At 39.8% G+C, this 22,643-nt stretch overlaps 1 protein-coding gene across 3 annotated transcripts in view; it reads right to left on the bottom strand.

The window, feature by feature from the left end:
- Window positions 1-22,643, bottom strand: part of ptprn2 (protein tyrosine phosphatase receptor type N2) — a 147,665-nt gene that overhangs the window by 28,927 nt on the left and 96,095 nt on the right. The window lies entirely within an intron of this gene.

Here is a 22,643-nt window from a genome sequence, read left to right as displayed (position 1 = left end):
AATCATCCTCACTGTCCTCTGCGATTGACGTAAAAACATGGCGTTTCTGTAAAAGCCAGATCTCTGCAGATTTTGATCAAATTTTACCAGCTGCACACATGCCAATAGCTATGCATCTGCAAAAGGGCAATATCAATAACAGTGCACGAATACATCAGCAGGCTCCTAATTGTCTGCATGCAATATTGAAAGATTGATGGGTGGAATGAATCAAATCCACCCCCCCCCAAAAAAAAAAAGAAATAAAAAAAGCAGCCAGTCGTGCTCTGACATTTAGCCTGAGGGGTCTAATGGGCCGGCTGAAGGATGACTACATCTTGTTATACCATTTTCAAAACAAGACACTTCACCTCACACCAGTAACAATGCGGTTTGACCTTGTGGCTCGTAATTGCCAGTGTTTTAGCTGTTGTGCCGATGCCTGGGTCTTTTCGATTACTGTGTCGGGCCTGACGACAGTTGCTGTTGATTGCAATTGCGGTGACTCGAGCATGTAGTTTCAATCAAGCATTAAGAGGTTGGACAACAACCGAAAGGTTTGAAGAGGCTCATATACGGTTAGAGAGGGGAGAAATGGCCTCCATCCAGTGAATTGTCTCTCGTTTTTAGTGATTGAAATGAATACACGGACAGCAGCAATGTTTTAGAAATGAAAACTATTTTCATTTGCTAGATGCATTCTAACATAAACACGCACACAAAAAATAAAAATATCGAAGCTTAAAAAGCCTCCTTCCACTTTGCATCCAGCATATCTGGCACCATAGGATGCTACACTGATTCAAGCCTCTGAAATCAAAGTGCCTACTGATTCAGATCTGCCTCAACCGATTTCCAGCAGTAGCACAATAATACAACTCTATCTTTTATTTTGAAAAAAAATAAATTAACATTTATTATAAAGTTCATCACGGACGTGGCCCTTCGTAATACGTGGCTTATTCTCGAAAACGATTTACCTGGTCAGCTTGAAATGAATAAAAATGTTTGGGAGCGAACAGACTTGAAATGCAGTGTGATCTTAAAAGAGTGTTTGAAGATGGCAATCGAACTGGAAGGAAACTAGAAGAGAGACAGAAAAGGGGGGGAAAAGGAGGAAAAAAGGGGAGGAGATGTGCCGCGAAGAATTACCTTTTGAGTTTTGTTCCTCAGCTTTTTTTCAGCTTTTTATAAATTACATTTTGTATTAATTTTTCACCCCATGATTGGAGTCTGGTTCAACTAAAAATTGCATCAAGATTTCCCTCATAACTAAATGAATATTTTTAACCGAGATTATTCTTTTAAAAAAAATCACAAGCTATCACATTTAGAATTTTACCCCCTTTTGTTTTATGTGCATTTAATAAAAAATATCACCTGGTTGAAGCATCACAGAATAAATCATCAGCTTAGTTTTTTTTATATCTTTTTGGAAATGTATTTGTTAAATCTCTTGAACACACACACACACACAAATGATTTTAACACCATTCCTATCTCTGGTTATAACTCTGCCTCTAACAGGCTGTCTCCCTCTGCTCTCCTCTCTGCTCACATCGCCCCTGTCTGGTGTGGTGAATTAGCCAATCTGAGAGGAGACAAGGGGCAGATGGATTTCAGTGCTCTGGATTATTCACATAATAAGAGGGAAGGTCAGGCAGAGTGGTGCTGTCGGGGCAAATGGCCATCCATTCACTCACGCCACAATACCTTTAAGAAGTACGAGAGGAAAATCCTTCCAAACACCACAACGCCAGACCTTAAATCAAAGTCTTTTCTTTTTGAAGTTGCAGCTACTATTGCAGATTTGAATGGTATGAAATCAGCTCCATGTAAGCTGTATTCATGAGAGAACCTGTGATTAATAAAAGAAAAAAAATCTCCCAAAATAAAAGTGTCTAATGTTGTTTAAATTTGGCAACATTGAAAATAATTTTTAGACTTACTTTTATTCATTCATTTATATATACAATATATGTGATTTTTTTTAAGTCAGCCAGTCCTAAACTAGACTTAAACGATGAAAATAAATCTAGGAATTAAATAGATATTTATGTCACAAAACACATGATTAAAAATGAATATTTGAGCAGTCAAAGAGGGGAATTACCAGTTCTAATTCTCAACATTTAAGAGTTGGAGCTGTCGGCACCAAAGAAGATGAGCCTGCTTCGAAACTTTGTCCGCTGCAGCCAGATGTGCTCCCATCAAAGCAGCAGACTCAACACACCGCTTCCTAGGATTTTTTTAAATCTTTTTTTTTCCTTTCTGTAAGATTAGATTTATTTTTCCATACACTGGAAGCCAAATGCTTTCGATTCTCGATCACATTTATGCCATCAGCTTTTCGTGATTCGGTCTTCAGCAAACTATCGCGCAGAAGGAGCGAAATTAAATGTGCTCAGACTGAAACCAGAGCTCCTAAATTATTCTGCATCTCGATGAAAAACCATTTTCGCTCACGGGCTTTCACCGTGATTGTTCGCAAGTTTTTTTTTTCTTTTGTTATTTTTTTTCCCAAAGCCAATCCTTCTCTCTCTCTCTTTAACCGTTAAAACTTGCACACTGATTACAGCACAAAACAGACACACGCGTTTTCAAGCCAGGAGATAATTACCCAAATCCATGTCGCCGGGCAGAGCGCACATTTCGCAGTAAACGGAAGCTGATGCTGCGTCTTGTATTCCAGAGAGCACGGATAACCACTGACGCTCGCCGCAGCTCCAAGAAGCGTTTGCGCGTCCCGGCCGCCCACTCAGTCCGCTTCTCCAAAAGTTCCCCTGCGATGGTCCCATGCGTGCCCCCTCCCCAGCGCCAACAAAAGACGTAGATGAAGAAAAAAAAGAGAAGGGGGCAAAAAAAGGGAGAGTCGAAGAGAATAAGAAAAGGGAGAAGAATGTGGGATATGCCCGCCTGATTTTCCGAGCCTCGGAAGAATGTGCAGAAGCCCCACTAGTGAGTCCTTTCAGCGCCTCTGTGCCAATGAAAAGAGATGGGGAGGTGGGGTTGGGTTTTTTTTTTTTTTTTTTGCGATCATTTAGTTAAGGCTGAGCCCCTCCTTATATTCAGCCGCTCAGGAGTCCCCGTCCATTGCACATGTCATATCCACTGGTTGCTATAGCGATGCCTCCACATGTTGTCGACAGTGAATGTTCAAGGAGCGATGCCTGGCTAATAGGCTTGCGGGCCGAGGGGCGATATGAATGGACATAGGGCTAGTCACTCATTTGTTGAGCTACTAGGGGTCTCTGTGTTTGGTGTGTGAATTGCTGTTTTCTCAGGCTCTGCTTTTCCTCTGCTCCCTCTCCCAGGGATTCAGTTATGTGAGCAGAATAAGGGAGATGGGGTAGTCTATTCTTCAAAGTAGGCTTTTGCATTTAAAGCTGAAGTGAGCGCTATTATTGGAGGCTACCACACCGTACAGTAGTTGTAAACTATATGAATGCTGCATCGGAGATAGATTGGGTGCATTCTGGAAAAAAAAAACCCAAACCTCAACCTAAAGTAAAATTGCTTATAATTGGCTGAGTCTTTTCTCCGCTTCCTTCCCAGTGCTGCCAAAATGAAGTGAAAAGGAGGTGGAAATTGCAAGTTTAACAAGTTTTAAGGATAAAACTCAATAAAATGCTATCCTAATTAGCAATCAGTCTGAAAAAAAAAAAAATCCAACGGAGAGTAACAGCTGCACTTAGCAGGGAGAGAGAGAGCGAGAGAGAAAGGGGGATTATGGAGAGCACAAGCAGAGAAAAGGAGAAAGCAAAAGAAAAGGGGCGGTGAAGAGAGGAGAACGGGGGTCCTGTCAAATGCAGATGACGAGTCGTGGGGAGGGGGGCTGTGTGACGGGGCGCTCTCCAGTTTATTTTTTCCATTCAGAGAGCACCCCCTCCTCTCCTCTATTGTCCCTCAGTGTGACAGCTGGAGTTGGCAATGTGAAGGGGAGAACAAAAACGAGCTTGCTGTCCAGCCTGGGTCTGTGGCCACATCGGACGCCACCACATCTCCCCCCCCCCCCACCCCCCAAAAAAAGCAGGGCCAACCAGACGGGCCCCGCGGGGATGAAACCTGAAGCAGAACACACTCCGATTGACTCGACAATTTTACAGCATCCCCCAAAAACTCTTAAATGCGTAATTGTACCAAGCAGGATTAGCTGCAAAACTAAAACTGTGAGTGCATTTGGCTTTCCCCTTTTCTCATGGCCACAATACGCTTGACACTTCTCACGTCGTGCTCTCTGCACACTTGCATCTGCAAATATCAGAAAATTATTCAGAACCCAGACGCTGTTTTCTCTCCTCCCTGCGAGAGGGCATGCAAATGCTCATGGAGGTAAATTTTTCTAACTTGCAGGATTCTGATTCAGTTTTGAGCAGATTAACTCATTCTTTCTGCAGTGGCTTGCTGTTGCAGCAATGCACGACAGATGCAGAAGTAATGCAAGGTGGGAGACTTTTATTACGACTGCCGGTGTGTGGGTTTTATTACTGGTAAGAAATGAATAGTGGCTCCTGAAGTTAATCCCCAGAAAATCAGTCCCTACATTAAGTCGGCAATCATATCTGTCTTGGTCTCTGGTGGATTGGAAGAGAGACCTGTTCATGCTTTTTCATACAAGACACCCTGGTTACACACCTGTCAGCCCTATCTAAACCCATACTCACCCAAACAAGAGTATTCCCCTGACGCTCAGAGGATGAAACCTTTACCTTTTCTTTGAAGGAAAGCCTGACTTTGGCACATGCCGTTTTCCTTTACTTGAACTCTGCGTAAATGGACACATTTTCACACATGCCGTCTGCTACGTGCCGCACAGTGCCATTTGACAACTCGTGTCACATCCCCCCAGTGAGGCCAGCGCTAATGGTTATCTCACCAGGGAGGTCTGACGTGCATCGATTCATTCTCTCTCTCTCTGTCACACACACACACAAAACCCTACAAGCAGTCAAATTCAGGATCGTACTGAAGTAAGTCGCTCTCGTGGTCACTGGTGATAATCGTAGATGCTGTCTCGCCTGCGTGTCCCTCCTGTAAGTACTTCCTCGGGGTAACACATGTTCCAACAGCCGCCTTGAGTCCTGCATGGCTTATCTGTCCTCCTCTACTCTCGCTGCTAGGCTGTTTGCCTCTGTGACACATTTCACATTTCTAATAAAGAAAAAAGACGGAAAAGCAATGAGTGTGTTTAAACAGTGGCAGACAGAGGTATGCGGCACTTCACCATGTCACCAGGAGAGAGGTGGGGATGAGAAATGTTAAACAAATGCCAGGATCAAGTGCGCTACCTGCGATGGCAGAGCAGAGACATCCACTGATGCCTCTGTGTGAGTTCAGAAACGGGTTGAGGAGACAATAACTTGCTCAGGTATTATCTTTGCACCTACAGGCTGCAGACATCTGGGCATATTGACATGTCTGTTGGAAATGTGCAGGTATGCTTCAACAGTCCATCTAACGGTGTAGGAAGACCTTCATCTGGACACACAGACGTCTAAGCTTTTAATATTTCTATTTTAGCAAACAGAATAGAAAGCCACCTTGCAGAGGACAGGGAGGCAGCACATTGGTGGTGCACACATATACCAATCACACTATAATGCTATCAGTGAGAGCCTAATGTCATTTACAGTGCTGCACAAGAAACCAACAGCTGCAATGTGTACCTGCAGACTTAACTAATGTGAGAAAGTGCTACACCAGAAATAGTTAGGGGGATGTTCTGCAAGGCTTTTTGAAACAGGGTACAATAAATTATTCATAATAATATGTGAGAGAAGTGGTTTCTACTGCTCAATTTGGGAAGGTGTTGGAGGATTAGCTTCAAACTGCAGCGCGGAGAGAAATGTATTCAGTACAAAATACATTTGGGTTTTGTCTTCCTTTTTTTCCCACCCCTCTCCCAGATCCACCAGCTGTTATCGTTATTGCCGAAGTGATATTACACGATACGTGCGAGAGGGAAATCTCGAGGCTCATCTGGGTTTTTAACTCTTCTGTTTTTAAGCGTTTGATTTACACATTTACCCTTATGCTGTTTGTCATGAAACAAAGCTCTCATAAAGGCAGGGGCAGAGATGCGAGGACGAAAAGTTTGGTTTGAAAGTCTGTCTGCTTGTATTCACAGTACACCGATGTCATTCTGGGATATTGTTAGTCGCTACACTGCACTTTGATTTTGCCCCCCAGACATAAAATTATACGTACACAGAGGTAGACTATAAAAGGTGACACTTTGCGCTCTTGTCTAAGCCTCTTTTAAAACATCACTTAAGGTGCAGAAAGTTGACAGCGAGGTGAACGTCTTTAAATGCATTGTGTCTGTGTGTGTGCGAGAGAGAGAGAGAGTGCGAGAGAGAGACCATGTGTTCCAATGGAAGATGTTCAAAGACCCAAAAAGGTCCCATTTCTGGGTTTTACTTGAAACATTTGAATTGCTGTGTCTCATGCTCATCACTTGCTCAGAGAGGAACCATTCAAAACCCGTGTGTGTGTCAGCCATGTCATTCTGGTATTTTCCCCAGATGAGCTTGTTCAAATAGGCCTCTTTCTTATGTGAATCCCAGCCCAGGCTTTACCAATGCCAAGTAGTTCAAAGCAGTAAACATCAAGGTAAATGCTATGCCTGTCATCCTGACTATATTCAAAGCACAGAGGCAAACCCACACACATGCACGTCAGCGCGCACTTAAAAATGAAATAGTGTTGTGGCGTCACAGCCTGGAGTATGAAATCACAGCACATCTGTGAAATTATAGAAAGTGTTGTAATCTATTATGATATAAGCAGAGTGATACATATTATGTCTTGATTTAAATGGTTTATAAATACTGATCATGTACACATACACTACTGTATGGATTCCAATCGCTACAGGTGAGGGAGAATAAAAAAATCCTGTAACTGTTTTAGTCGAAATAATATAACACAGAACCGTTTCTCGTCAGTCCCCCTGCACTCAGCTTTTTAAGGTACTTGGCAGGTAGGTTATTCTAGACTACTGGACAAGTTGAGACAATATGTGTGGATTTTGGCTGCCTCCCTGTGTCTTTCTAGACATCCCAGACTGACTCCAGGCTCTGAGATCAGGGCTTTGTGTGGGTCGTATGAAGGTTGCAAGACTCCTTGTTCTCCTCACAGATGAAGATGGTCACACCATGGACAGGAGGACACTCTGTAGCTTGTGTTGGCATTGCCATGAGTGGCTACGTATCCTCCTACTGTCTGAAAATTCTTTGGTGGTCTCGCTGCTTTGGCTCCATAAAGTACACTAAAAAAACTTCAAAACAAAACAAAAAAAATCTACCAAAATAAAATAAAAAATAAAATAATGTCACATTATTAAGGTATTAGTAAGGTGTTAGCGAGTTCTTAATTCATCATTTATACAGGATTACTCCTCCTTAGTATGCCACTTATAAATACAGGCATAATATTATGACTATGATAATGATTATTACTAGCAGTGATAACATTCTTCTTGAGTCTCTCTATGCTGTCTGTTATGTCTCATAATGGATGGCTGCCTCTTTCTGAGTTTGTTCTGTTGTGAAGGACTTCCTGTTAACTGGGAGTTCTTCCTTCCCATTGTTGCCAATTGTTGCCAAGTTATTGCTTATAAAGGATAATCTAATTGTTGGGGGTTTCCATTCTGTAGTGTAGGATCTTTACTTCACAAATTAACCTCCTAGGACCTGGCGTCCACATATGTGGACATCACATTTTGGGTTATTTAGACCAAAATATTCAATTTTGCTCTACAAGGGCCTGATATCCACTTACGAGGAGATTATACTGCTACTATTCTATTGAAATTTTAAACGAATATCCTCATATGTGGCTCTCATTTTTCTTAGAAACAAAAATCAGGTTAAAAACCCCCAAATCTGGTAATTCTTTGCTTTTACGGGTCGCAATCAGCCCAAATATAAAAGAGAAATTAAAAATGCATGCCGTGGAAGAGTTCGGGTCTTAGGAGGTTAAAGAACAATGAGGCTACTTTTTTTTGAATAAATGAAATTAAAATGAACTGCACATAATTGGAAATGGTAACTATTAAGGTAACTAGTGTACTCATTTATTAGTGTATAGAAAAGCATGATTTCAGATGCAGTCTGAAGCTCTGTGTTTTGGCTTGTTCGCTTGCACTGTTTGTTCAATCAGCATTTAAATCTAATATTCATTAAACCTTTTGTATGTCGAGCGAAAGGCAAGTCAACATTGTGGATAATCACGATCTGATGGCACTAACTGTTTATCATACAAGTCAGATGGCAGATTACCTAAAATTGACAGTAATCTTTGAGAAAATTGTCATTGATTTTAGAAAATGGTAAACAGAAGCAGCTTCTCCTTTCAAGGCTGCAGTCATTGATTTGTCTGCTGCAAGGACATGTGTTAATATCAGAGTTTGATTGCTGTAGTAAGCTAATTCAACTTACTATATTTTAATTATTGTATCACTAACACTGCTCTTTACAGTGTTCATATGAAAATGAAGACTCTGCAAGAGTTGCAAGTAACTGTTTTCTTTATATTTTTGTTCCAAGGAGCCAGACTCTTGTAATTAAAAAAGAGAGTAATAGTTCTTCAGGCTTTCAGGGGTCTGTCAAAGCTTTTCTTTCCTTCCTCTGACCATTTTCAGAGGATTTTGTTGTTGTTGTTTTTTGTTAAACTACTTAACACTGACCTATGGATCATTCAAGCATAAAATAAGCACCTACCCCAAGAGCTGAACCAGTGTTGTATTTACACATCACATACAACATACAGCTGGATATACTACTTAAAGAAATTACAAGAAAGCGTGCCTAAGAGAGTTCAGGCTGAGTTGAATACTAAACGTGTTCATACCAAATATTGAGTTACAGAATTGCTAAAACTTGTTTTTGTGTTTATGTACTGCATTTGTACATGTCTCAGTTTAAATCACTGCACATATTTCCCATTTTCCTAGCAAAATATAAATGAATAAAGGGTGGGCCAAGACTACACAGTAATGTGTATTGTATTCTTAAAAATCTGTGCTAAAGCTGCATATCATAGTTAGCATTCTAATTATTTAATGGCACTGAAGTAATAATACAGCTTGGTTCTTGTATGATGTTAGCTTCAAAGCTAGTTAGCCTTAGAGCTACATGCTAATGATTACAGCTTACATTAAAGCACATACCACTATCAAATACTTTTGTTTAACTTTTGACCTTGTTTTTAGGTTTTTAAAAAAGGCTCCTCTCTAAGCTCTAAAGTTACAATATTTTTGTTTGTACACCAGTTTATTTGAATAGCTAGTTACTGCTAAGCTATGACTAGCTAAATCTGTCTGAATGGTCTCTTAAACTGAAGTGCAGCTTTACATTTAAGCTCTGATCTTCTTTTAAAAAGCTGGCTTGTTAATTCCAGACAAGACAAAGCTGTCAAGTGTCTGAGAAAGTTGAGCTGATTTATTTTAACTTTCTATTTTTTTTTTTTATTTGGTCAAGGTGCAGCTTTAATTCCCAACTGGTTGTAGCTGACAATAATGATCCTTTCTCCCTGCAGCTGTGATGACAATAGCAATATGTCTGACAAGGATGATTGTGTTTGCTAAAATGCCAGCCAGAATTAATTAAACAAGGTCACCAAATGGTGCTTGTTGCTAAAACTTACAAAAGTCTGCTTGGTATCAGTAAAGATGTTTGCACTGTGGCCCGAGACAAAGTAAATTATGCTCAGATTTGCATTAATCACAACGACAAGAATTATTTTCAAGATGTAATGAGCTTCTGATATTATAATACAGTAGGTGAAAAGTCATTAGACACCAAATAAAATGGCCATGCCCAGAGTGTGATCTGAGTTTGCTAAAACAGAAGCCAATCAGGAAAAGTAATTGAAGGTAATACTTCATTCTCTTGTGGCAAAAGATAAAAGAAGAGCCACCACTAAAAATCATCCGCAGTCAAAAAACAGTGAGGAAAAAACACTGTGGTTTTAATTGTTTTGTTTGAATAGAATCCACACTACTTTTAGACTATTGTGTTCTCAGCAGGCTTTTTTTTTTTTATCTTGGAGGGAGATAAAACTGCAATTAATTTTGAAAGGGGCGAAAACAGTGAGACAATACATCAAGTCACACATGAGTGGTGGCAGGCAGGGATATGTGGGCTGCAGCGGAATAACAGAGGTAGTCAAAGGTAGCATTCATAATTGAAACCCCTGTCACAAGAGACTTAGTGGGCTGGGAACCTCTGATACTGAGACTGACAGTAAAGGGACAAAGGGAAGTGTTCAGAGGAGAGCACTGAGTGACTTCATAGGTTCAACAGGATGGGTTTCCTCCACACCTGAGTCCACCTACTATCTTAAAGCCCCTGAAACATTTTACTGCTCTATAGCTGCTGCACCATTGCACAGTGGTGCTCAGTTTCATAGTCCAAAGAGTTAAAATTCACCCACAATCTAAAAATAAGTTGAATTGTACTTTTCAGTAGATCACCCTTGAGCCAAAACCTGCACAACTAAACTTACTTTTCAGCTGAAATGTGTTTTCTCCCGGTAAGGTAGCATTATCGTGACTTTTGCAGTATGATGCAGTTTAAAAAGAAAGCTTACATTTGAAACACGAGGGAAATGCTGGATTTTCACAAAGTTCACTGGGGGTCAAGTCCTGTGTGGGATAGTTACTTTAAGAATGTTGTTTGGGCCAGAGGTCTTGAACATTTATCTGTTTTCAGGCTTGAGGAGACCTTGACAAAAAAAGAAAAAGAAAAAACAGATGAACAGGTTTTTAAATGATCTATCCTTGGAGTAAGCAATTCTTTGGATTCTTTAGAGGTGCCTGGTGCCTTTATCCTCTTAATTTCGCTGCAGGTGGTTAGCACGGATTTATACCGGTTAGTGCCGAGTAGTATAGATTTAAAATCCCAAAAAGAAGGAACGTTGTGGAGAAAAACGAAGAATTTAACAGTGTGTGAAAATTACTGATATGCCTGTTCCAAAACCAGCCTATTTCTTTTACTCTTTTTAAAGTTATTAGGGTGCTCAATACTTTTAAAAAATTTCTTATCAAAGAGAGCTACTTTCACTTTGATTCATTTGCACAAACACCCTTAGGACTCAAAGTGGCCTTCGAAGCTTTAAAGTTACTGTTTCCTAATAGTGCCCAAGGTACAAAGTAACAATATGCTCAGCTCCAAATCTTTGAAGGCGTACAGGGTGCCTGGTTTTAAAGAAACAAAGAAGGGAGAGAAAGTACCACTACTCTCTGATGAATGTATCTCACTATATTTGTTAAAGGCCAAGCTTAATAGTTTCCTAAAAGACCTAAACATGCTAATAGATATTTTAGATTTTAGATAGATGTGTTTTGCAGCTTTTTTAAGGTCAAATATTACTCATAATTTGGTGTGACACAAGAAGATGACAGGGATAGGGTGAGATGGAGGCAGTCAATCAGAGATCAACATAAGCTACAACTGTTTTTGCAGTCAACAACAAAGTGTTAGCAAGAACCATCGGAAATATGATGGCATAATTTGACATAATAACCATTTTTAGTTCATTTTCCCTAGTTTCTGTATAAATCTAACTTTACTTGAGGCTGACATGCACAAAGTGGTACCATAAACTATCAGAAACTACATTTATATATACATTTATACTGAAGAGTATTTGACTGTGTAAATGACCGCACTATACCCATAGTTAAACAAATGTTCACACTGTGGCCATCAGTGCACTTCAAACGAATCAAATCTGGCATGGTCTCAAACGCTACTGGGCCGCTCTTGAATATGGCGTCCCGAGCAAATGCCAGCACACTCAATGAAACCCTGGGCCTGTTTGTTTAATGGCATCCACGCCTGATAGAGCACAGACAGAGCAAACAAAGCAAGAAATAAACCAGGACAAGCATCCCAAAGTGAATAACCAGCCTTGACACTATTGGTCAGTTGAAGTGCAGGGCGTACTGGCAGGTGGTGAGAACGAGATCGGCCACCCACCCGGCCTGTGCACGTTGTGGCAATCGGCGCTTTTTTATGGTCACATTTCTGCCGTTTTGCCTGTCTGAAAGCAACAAAATAAATATTGTTTATAGTAAGCAGCCTCCCTAATACAATTAGATTTTAAATTGGCCCTTTGAGAATGCCTCTCAAGACTTTAGTAGACAATTATTCCTCTAGTTTAAATCAAATGAAAACAACGCACATTTCTGATCACGTTTGATTACGTTTATTGGACAACCAAAGCCTCGTGTCGCCGCCTGAGCTGGTGCTGGTGGACCCGCAGCATATTGAGGCCGCCTGCCTGAGCATACGCCCCGATGATCAGCTACAACTTGTATAAGTGAAGATATAGATGTAGAACCACAGGAGGCAGCGCGTGATGGGCTAAGGGTCATATCCCTGTAAATGCACAGAGCCACAGCCTCATAAATTCTCATCAGTGTCTTCATTAAACATTTTCCCCTGTTATCACCATGACAACAGCGGGCCAGCGTGTGCCCGCAGGGAGAGGCGTGTGTGTCTGTGTAACCCCGGGGGTGACTTTGGGGGGTAACTTGGCACAGACACCAACAGCCCATACCTCTCCTCTGGACTCGCTCTTAGTATAGGGACCGGGGGTGGGGGGGGGGGGGGGGGGGGGGGGGAGGATTGTGGAGTGGCAGACAGCCAGGAAGGCTAGAGCTGTTCCACAGCGATCACACTTGACAGGCACTGGCTGTGTCTGGACTGGAGGCAAGCGCTCTGATTTCTCTCTTTAATTACTGCTAATCGGAGGAGCCACAGCCCATGCTAATGAAGCCACACCAATCAGCTGGGGGAAGAGTCATGGGCCTGGCGCTGCAAAACAATCCTCTGCACGGAGAGAGCTGACACTGCCTGCCCAGCACCGCAGCGTCCCTGTGTGTCTCGCTGTCTGTCTGTCTCGCAGCTCCGGCAGCTTTATACGAGGTGTCTGCCCTCGAGCCAAACCAAGCAGCACCGCTCGGCAAAAGAAACCTCTGTGAATCCCTAATGAGAGCACTGCCACAGCTGTAGTACGGTATCAGCCGCCTGTTTTCAGCTCACGTCTCCCACAGCTTCACACCAAAACCTCTGACAACAATGCGAAGTATGGCTGATAAGAAATTCTGAAGGCAAAATTAATTATGATTTATGCCAAGATTTTGATGGTTCTGTAACGTAATAATACAATTGACGGCTCATTATTATAAATGCATATAATCAATCTAGCCAATTTTCACCCACAAACATAATTACACTCTATGGCTTTTTTAGCGAGCCAGTGAGGACGTCTTTTTTCTCTTTCTTCAAAAGGAATAAAGTAATGAATAGTGACAGACATGTGAATGCATGTCTTTGCCGACCTGACTTGCAGAGATACTTCTGTCTTTTGTTATTTCCAGCATTAAAATGTAATTCCTTCTATTTGTCCTTCATATTGTTTAAGCTGTGAAAAATTACTTTGTCCTATATTGTTTTTTTTTTAAATTTGTTGTCCAAATGTCAGATAAAATACACAGAAATATACAGATATTAGATTAAACTCTAAGTATCTGTTATGAAAATCAAACTAGTATATCGTAATTATTATTAACTGCACATTACTGTTTGACATACTATATATTTTTCAGTTGTGAGCATGTAACTATTTTCATGTGTTACATGAATTATTTTGATATTTGGTATCAAACATACAGCCCGTAGACTAGAACAAGTCCCAAAGGATAGCTCGGAAAAAAACAACAATAAAAGAAAATGTACTGCTCTTTCTGGTGTGATGCTGCCAGCACAAAACAGGAATGAAAATGTATAGAAAGTTTAAAGTAGATCTACTACTACTTAAAGTAGTTTCGCTCGAGAGCAGTAAGATAACATTGTTACCTCTATTATTACCTCAGTTTACAGGCTCAGTCTTTGTGCCTTAGCACAGTTAGGTCTTTAGGTTTTTGGACACTGATTTCATGTTTGTACACCATCACAGTGGCTTTTTTTAATCAAACAATCAATTATCTTGTTTTGTAAATAGATGGCTGATTGCACAGGGGCATACTTATAATATATTTTTAGTTATTAACACAAAAACTAGAAAGAAGAATATATATTGTATAGTTGTGGTCAGAAGTTTACATACGCTCATCGAGGGCAGGGATGTCATGGTAATTTAAGGATTTCTTTGAGCTGTTTTTTTTTTTTTTTGCAAGGTGGAATGATTGCACAGCACACATTTTAATGGCTTTAGCAAAACAAGAATTGGGTGCAGAAGTTTATTTTGGATTTTCTCTTACAGCTGCACTAAAACCTGGTTAAGTTAAATGTCAACCAGTTGCCTTTGGACATCTGCAAGCTTCTGTAATAACTCTGGCTAGATATTTGATCACTCTACTTGGCATAATTGGTTCATTTAAACTGGTTTGTTTCCTGTCACAGAAATGGGATTTTGAGCACACTGCACAAATTTCCGATAGGATCTGAGGTCAGGGTTTGGGAATGACCATTTCAGAAGCTTAAGGGAGCGCTTCTAAACAACTGCAGATTTCACGATCAGTTCAAAGACTTGAACACAGATATTCTGATGTTATTCTGATATGCCACTACTTTGCCAAGGTCTGGAAGAAGACCACAAGTGTTATGCTAAGAGGAAATTGATTAGGATTTTCAGGAACTACCAAGGGTCAAGCTCGCCGTGAACTGGAAACTGTCGGAACACTGGCAAAGTCCACAGTGAAGCAAGTTTTCAGCATGGCCGTGAACTGAGAGGGTGCCGACCAAAAAAGAAGCCCCTGCTCCAAAATCAGCACCTTCAAGCTTGACTGAAATTTTCACCTGCCCACATGGACAAGCCAAATGCCTTCCAAAGAAAATATTTTTGGACAGATGAGACAAAGATTGAGATATTTGGCCACAACAAGATAAGAGGTATGTTTTGGAGTAAAGGTAAGGTTCTCAAACCTAAGAACACTGTACCTGGTGTCGAGCACGGTGGTAGTAGCATCATGCTCTGGAAATGTTTTGGTGCCAGTAGTACTGGTACACTGCAAAGAAGATGAAATAATGAAGGAGGACTAACTGCAAATTCTTTAACTTCAACTCAAATCAACAGTTAGATGGTTGAACCTTGGCCACGATTGGGTATTCAAACAGGAGAATAATCCCAAACACATATCAACATTGTTTTTGTAAAGCAGGCTAACATTAAGCTTCAGCAATGACCTTCCCAAAGTCCCAACCTCAACCCTTTTTGTGGACAATGCTTAAAAGCCAGTGCGTGCCAGGAAACCAACCAGTTAAATCAATTCGACCAATTCTGTCAACAACAGTGGTCAAATATTCAACCAGAAATGTTCCAGAAACTTGTTGATGACTACCAAAAGCAGGTACAACTTGCTAAGGGACATTTAACCGAATATTAGTGGGGGCAAGTCATAGCATAGATTACACAGACACGGAAGGAGACGGAGGTTTTAACAGAAAGCGACCCCTTTATTGAGCCAGTAACTGAAGGCTGACCTAAACACACATGACGTAAATGAAACCATGAAACACAGAATATTCAAACACTATAAAGTCCAGAAATCTCGAAACACTGGGTCAGTGATCCAGAACAACGACTGGGTGCATGTATGCATTTGAGCCTGTGTCGATTAGAGAAAATCCAAAATAAATTAAAACTTGTTCACGCAATTCTTACTTTTGCCCAAATTACCTTGATATTCGTGCCCATGATGAATGTTTGTAAACTTCTTACAGCAACTGTTGGCCACTGTGGTCTGGTCGAGTTTAGTTCGACTATAAATGGCCCAGTTTAATTCTTCCGTTGTTGCCCATATGACAAAGGCTTTATAGATGAAATACTTGCTGCAGGTATCTACCACAACCTGCTGTGTATTTTCCTCCAGCACCTGACAGGACGAGCCTGCACGTAAATGTAAACAGGCATCTTGGCAGCCATATACAGACGAACATGGCTGCCAACAAGCCAACTGTGATATGTAAAGCAAAAATCCCATCACAGCAGGACTCTTCTTGAGTTCACAGACGACTCTCAGCATCTGATCTTTGCCGCTGCCTTTTACCTACACGTGTCTGCTGTGCAATGATTGCATCACATATTTGGATGAAAGATAACATATATTACTCCAAACACATTAAAGAAAGGCCTTCAGTTTGTGGCTAAAGGGCCTAATTAGACTCAGATATTGAATGCTATCAGATTAATATTTATTCATGAAAATTAAATAGCTGGCAGAGATCAAGCAAGAAAAAAAATGCATGCAGGTACAGTCTTAATTTAAATTATGTAAATTGTTATTGGCCCAAGAAAACCACGCCTCAGAATTATTTAGAATTTTCATTAAAAACAACAAAAACAATAAAAACAATGTAAGGATTAAGGAGAATATTTATTATCTCAACTTAAAACCTATACACCTCTCTAAACATTGCTTTAAACAAGGCTTTGTATTATTATGATTATTGTACATTACTTTAAATTCAGAATTTCAGACATGTCCAAACATAGAATATTCATAATTTAAACATTTATCATTATGTCTGAACACTGCAAGGTCAATGCAGCATACTCTTTTTGAGCAGTGAGCAGAACTGGTAGATGTTGTGAAGCCACTCTGCACCAGACTGGTCTAGTTTCATTTCATGGTTTATCACCACAGATGGAAGATATTCATACATCCTCCCAAGTCAAGGTCATCATATAAAAGACCATAACAGCTCATCAAGCAATTTAGTTGACCTTGCCATGCAGAAAGCAACTAGCAGTTACAGCAGGATTCACAATTACACTCAATTAAAGTCAATAAAAGATGATATGACAGTTGATTGCATTTAATTTACTGAGAGCAATGCGGTTTTCGTGTTTTGCGCCCACTGAGCAATAATTATTCGACCGCACAGCTATCATAAATTGTGGTGTTTGCTAAAAACATGCCACATTAATGTTTTAAGATGAAACTATATTCATGAAACTATATGCACATATTTATATCTTTAAGATATTATATTTTAATGTTACTTACAGTCCTGTAACTGGAACTTTTATCTTCCTTTTTGGACAACTAGAGACTGTAAGACCAAAAAAACTCCAATACTGTGAAACAAATACTGCAGCCCTAATTTTGCTGTAATGTTAAAGAGATTACCACGGGCCACTGGTTAGCCTGCAGCAAGGGCCTTTCCTGCTGCTGTCAGTGCTAAGGTGCCAGATGCGTTAGGCAAGTAACCACATGATAAATGGCAGAAGGTGAGAGCTCTGTGGCCGGGACCTGGAGCACCCTCTCCCTGCATCCTGCTGCCAGTCCCTTGGCATGCGGCTTGTCAGGCCAAATGGCAGCCACATCCTCCTTTCAATGTTGACATTTAAAACCTCTGCCATGCTATCCAGCTGTGGACACCGCAGGCCTAACCCCCCATGTCTCCTCAGCCTCTCCCAGGCACCCAGCCCTCAACCCAACAGTTGCCGCTCCCAGACAGCAGTCAACTAATTTCCATAAACGGTCAAAGCGTTGGTTCAAATAACTGTGGAATTTTTAAAAAATTAAAGGGAAGAATGTTCTCATAGTGAAAGATGCAGATTATTTTCCTTGTGCTTTAAAACGTGCAGAATATTATTTTGGTTCTCAGGTATGCTGCAGGAGTCCTTTTTAATGTCACCTGTGTGTTGTTTGTGAAACATTGTTAAGCTTCTAATTATGCTGTGTAGTACAACTAACTTGGTTTGAGCTTCATAACATAGAGAACGAAACATATAAAACATCTTCAAGATGGAAATATAGTGAAGATGGTATGGCTTTGCCTTGGGCATGCAGGTAGCACGCTAACATTAGCATCTTTAAAACAACCCCATCTGACATATTAAAAAGTCTTCCAGTCACATTTTTAAAACCAAAGTTGGCTGCAAGAGGAATAAAAGTACTCACAGAAGCAGCCTTTAGAAATTAATTCACAAGCACCAGGCCTCTCCTTTAGTAAGATCTAGGAGGGTAGTTGAGCGTAATCACCACCATATTGGGAATAAACTGTAGTGAAGCGGCAGGGCGTACAGTGATTATTGCTTCTTAAAATCTGCATCTGCGTGGATACCAATGTAAGAGTTGTAGGGGCATCTATCAGCTGAGGTCTCGATATAATTTTCAACTTTTTAGGTGGAAACAGTCAAAAGATACCAACAACAGTTTTAGTCTTTTGGTGGAGATTATTAATTCTGGTTCTTATTTAAAGGAGAAGAAACACAACTCTGTGGTGGTTATATTTTATTATTAATAACGTGCCCTATTCCTCCTGTGCTTCTAGTCTGTAGGAAACTGTCCAGGAGTAGGTACTGTCCATGCTCCTAAAGGTACGCTTTAGGAGCATGTATACCTTTGAGGTAACCGAATGCACTCCAGTGATCAGATTCAGATAGATTTGCATTAGGGCATAATAAAAGAAATCAGGTTGTAAAATAAGTAAAAATGAACTCAGATGAAGAATAAAACATACCATAATAAATTTTGATTAAATATATTTAGGAAAAAATAAGTCAAAAATACAGTACCAGTGTGTGAAAAACTAAGTATAGTGGAACCCCCGACTTATGAAATTAATTCGTTCGCGAGGGTCTTTCGTAAGTCGAAAATTTTCATAAGTCGAAGCACCTATTGCACGTTTTGAATGAGGCAAGGCTGAATGATAGGCTATAGGCCAATTGCTAACTAGAACAACAATACATCGTTCAAGTGAAACAGCGAAGCGCAAGTACGGAAGCCAAGGGGTTGTCACATGATTCAGAAGGCATTGTGGGCATTGTAGGCTCAGCCAAACAGAGCCGGCAGATTTCATTACTTGGGCATTTTGCTGTAACACGGACAGAAATATTGCCGTTCAGCGCCTTCGTAACTTGAATTTTTCATGAAACGGGGTATTCGTAAGTCGGTGTTCCACTGTACACCCCATTATTTGATAGCTTTTACCTTCTGGATGACTATATTAGTCTCTTACATCATTTGGCCTCTTGCTTCTGTTCATTTGTTTATTCAAAGCATCCTTGTGGTCTCATCACATCATTTTTATTAGGTTGAGGTCTGGACTTCAACACACTGAAGTCATTGCAACAGCTTGATTCTTTATTTTTCAGTCGTTCTATTCTAGATTTGCTGCTGTTTGGACCAAGCATTAGCTGTTGGATAGATTTCCACACATTTCCACACTCAGAGGAGTTTATGTTGGACTCAATGACTCCAAGGTGTCAAGGTCCTGTAGCAGCAAACAAGTCAAAATCATAACCCCTCTACCACCGTGCTTTACAGTTTGTAAAGGTGTTTGTGGTGATATAAACACTAAACATGGGACTGTGCATTATGGCTGAACATCTTCATTTTGTTCTGATCTAGCAGCAAACTAACACAAATTTCAGATTTTATAGGGATGCTCACACTTGCTGATGATAAATTAATCAAGCGAATTTAATTAGCAGCACCAGTAATTCCTGTGAATGCAGTACTTTAAATTATTTTTCACACACTGCTTCTGCATTTGACTTGATTATTGTTAAATAAATAATGGCATGCCATAATATATAATGTGTCATTGTTCATCATCTAGGTAGTTTTTTACTTGTTTTATTACATGGTAAGGACACGACACATAAAACCTTAGAAATGAAAGAGGGCGTACTTTCTTTTTCTCTCAACTGCATGGGTTTTACGAGTATGATTATACGTTTTTTTATGTTCAGTGTATCCTCATATATGTAAACAGGTTTTTGTGTTTATTCAGGGCTGGCAAAAGTAGCAGACGTCACTGCACGGTGGTGAAAACGATGGCAGTATGATCTGTGAAAACGTAAGAAAATCAGTAGAATTTGTGAAATAAGGTGAATCACTCACACTCAAAGTACAAGTGCTGTAAAATTAATTAGTAGCACTCCATGAAAGAAACTGGAACTGAAACAGTGCCAGGGCTAATGGTTGTGAAGCAGCAGTGTTACTGAGTGAACAATTCCTAACAGTGTAAGGTTTTTCATGAGTGCATTTTTTCCCTTTAATTTTATCTAAACCCTCATAATACCTCCAAGGCCACCCCGACCTTGTTATTTCTCTTCCAAGAAGAGATGAGTACACCAGAAAAAAAATCTCTTATTTAATACCTTACCTAAGGTGAAAGAATTGCCCTTCAACAAGCAGAGTAAAAATACCACTGTCAACTACACACAGTAACCGTGCCTCTCTTTAACAAAGGCAGCAGAACATAAAAGAAGTGAAAGGTAGGAGAGTAAATACTTTACATTCTGATACTCATTAAAAACAGACAAGTCTACCCTTACCCGAGGGAGAGCACACGTCATGATATAGAGAGAGGCAAATACCAAACTGCATGGCTTGGTATCAAAGGCATTTCTGCAGTCCAAAGGTCAGGTGATGGTAAAAGGTTGCCGGGAAACGGGGCTGCTGGACGGGCTTTCATCAGTGGGAGGCAGCTGGAGTCTCCAAAGAGGCAGTGCTACACGGGGCTGCAGGCTCAGTGGGGCTGCTCCGATATGACATTTCACATCCAGATCTGCCACAGTAATGGCATTTTAGCCACTTTTAAAACAGCCAGATTGGCCTTCCTGCACTGTTGAAATTTTTATAGGCAGCAATTTTTGATTGTTTGGGTTTATTACAGTCTCTAAAGAAGATAGGATAGGTTGTCAATGTAGAAAAAGGCAATTGAAGGCCAATGTGGAATTGATTGGCTGATGGAAAGACATACTTACAGGCCACACAATATGCACACTATACAAGACGTGCATAGGCACAGCATGTACTCCAAAGTGCAACTTAGCCACTCTCATTTCCCTGGAGGAGCTACAGTCATGCTTAAATAAGAATAAAAGATCCCAAAATTAACATAAAAATGTATTTTCCCCATCTTGTGATTTTTACAGCTCGAAAAACCAACGTGGGAAAATATGTTTTGAAGTAAAGCATATTCCCATGCCGTTACAAGATCAATTTGTAGAGCTCTTGTCACAGTTATTTATTTATTTCAGCCAGGGTATCTCTTCTCTCTGGTAGGAAATGGTCAGTGTAGTTTTCCTTTGACGTCTCAGCTGAAATTATTTGTCCCATTCCCTCTGAGAAATTGCAGTCACTGCTGGTTGCACATGGTATTTGCTGTTAAGTGGAATGTGCTACAATATTCAAGCTTTGTTAGATTAAAGGAAAGCAAAATGCACTGATTTTCCTTCATATCAAAAAACATGGGAATAAATATTCATGTGGAAAGAGAGTTCCGCCAAAACAAAATGCAAATTTACAGTGATTATCTCTGAGCTAAGAAGTTATTGGAGCCAGTTGAGTGCATTAAGATGTAGTGTTTGCTGCTCAAGTTTCAGCTGTCTTGTATCTGGATGTAACAGTGATGCATTAAATCAAACGTCATTTATAAGACATGAAGATTAACACAAGACTTAAGTTACCCTGTAAGTGTGTAGATGCTAACTGCTGACCTGAACATGCTAACATGCTCATGTTATCCAGGCTACTTCTGTACTTGCAATCAATTTTAAATAAAAAAAATGTCTTATGCATTACCATGTTACCTTTTGATAACCTAAAAAGTTTAAGTATTTACTCTGTATATTTTTCTGTATAACGCAGGGACCATCACCGAACTATTAACTAAGTGGTTAAGTATACATTGTCAGCACATGATGCTAATGCTAGCAAGCTAGCCAAGAGCTGGTAATTTTTTTACGCACTAATGTTAAATTTCCTGTTCTGTTGTCTTGCTGCCTTTACTAAAGTTCAGATTATTAGGCTAGTATGAGTGTTCAGAGTATATGTAAGCTAATAAAATAATATTTATTTATAGACTTGTGACTAGATAGTGGTAGGTCTAGTCTTAGACCCAGATAAATCGTAGGAAAGACTTGGAAATCTGTCAAAAACCTTTTTTTTTTTTTTAACAAAAAAAAGACAAACAATATTGTTATTTTTAGGTAAATAAAAAACTTTTGTTTATACCCAAATTTGGGTATAACACTAGGCTTCTCTGATAAGCAAGAAATTAATCAAGCATAACATTCACTAAAACAAATTTTTCTGTTTACGTATGCAAGCAAATAACTGTCATTTAATCTTAATTAAAAATTATAATTTTATTATTATTATTATTGTAGCTTTTTTGTGAAATAGCAATTTGGAAAATAAATCATGCAAAATAACAATAATCATATTTTTGGAAGTAAAACTTTAATTATTTAAGATATTTAAAGCTTTTAAAGAGCTTGCATATACTAGTGGTTATGACAGAAACAAAAAATAATAATTTTTGTTAAATAAAATATTTTTGTTAGAACCACTACAGTTAATTTAGGTCAGCTGTGGCACAAACCTTACATTTTGGGGTTGGCAAGCCAGTGCAAAAGTTGCAAAAGTTAGTTTAGTGTCATAAAATGTATTGATAAGAACAAATGACCTTCAAGACTGACAAGGTTGTGAAAGGTTTTGCAGGTTTGTGGTGCGATTTTCTGGTGGTTACACAGAGAAAGCTGCAAACATGCCGCCATGTCTGAATTATGATAAAGATAAGCTAAGTAGCCAATAAAAAAATGCCACTGTAAGCTATTTTGCCATTGTTAAGCTGAATTTCAGCACAAATTATGTTGCGTGATCAGTTGCAGTTCTTTTATTTTCCATT

This window comes from Aulonocara stuartgranti (assembly GCF_965226115.1).
Source record: "Aulonocara stuartgranti genome assembly, chromosome: 9".
In the NCBI taxonomy this organism is placed as follows: domain Eukaryota; kingdom Metazoa; phylum Chordata; class Actinopteri; order Cichliformes; family Cichlidae; genus Aulonocara; species Aulonocara stuartgranti.
This window is presented reverse-complemented; position numbering and strand designations above follow the sequence as displayed.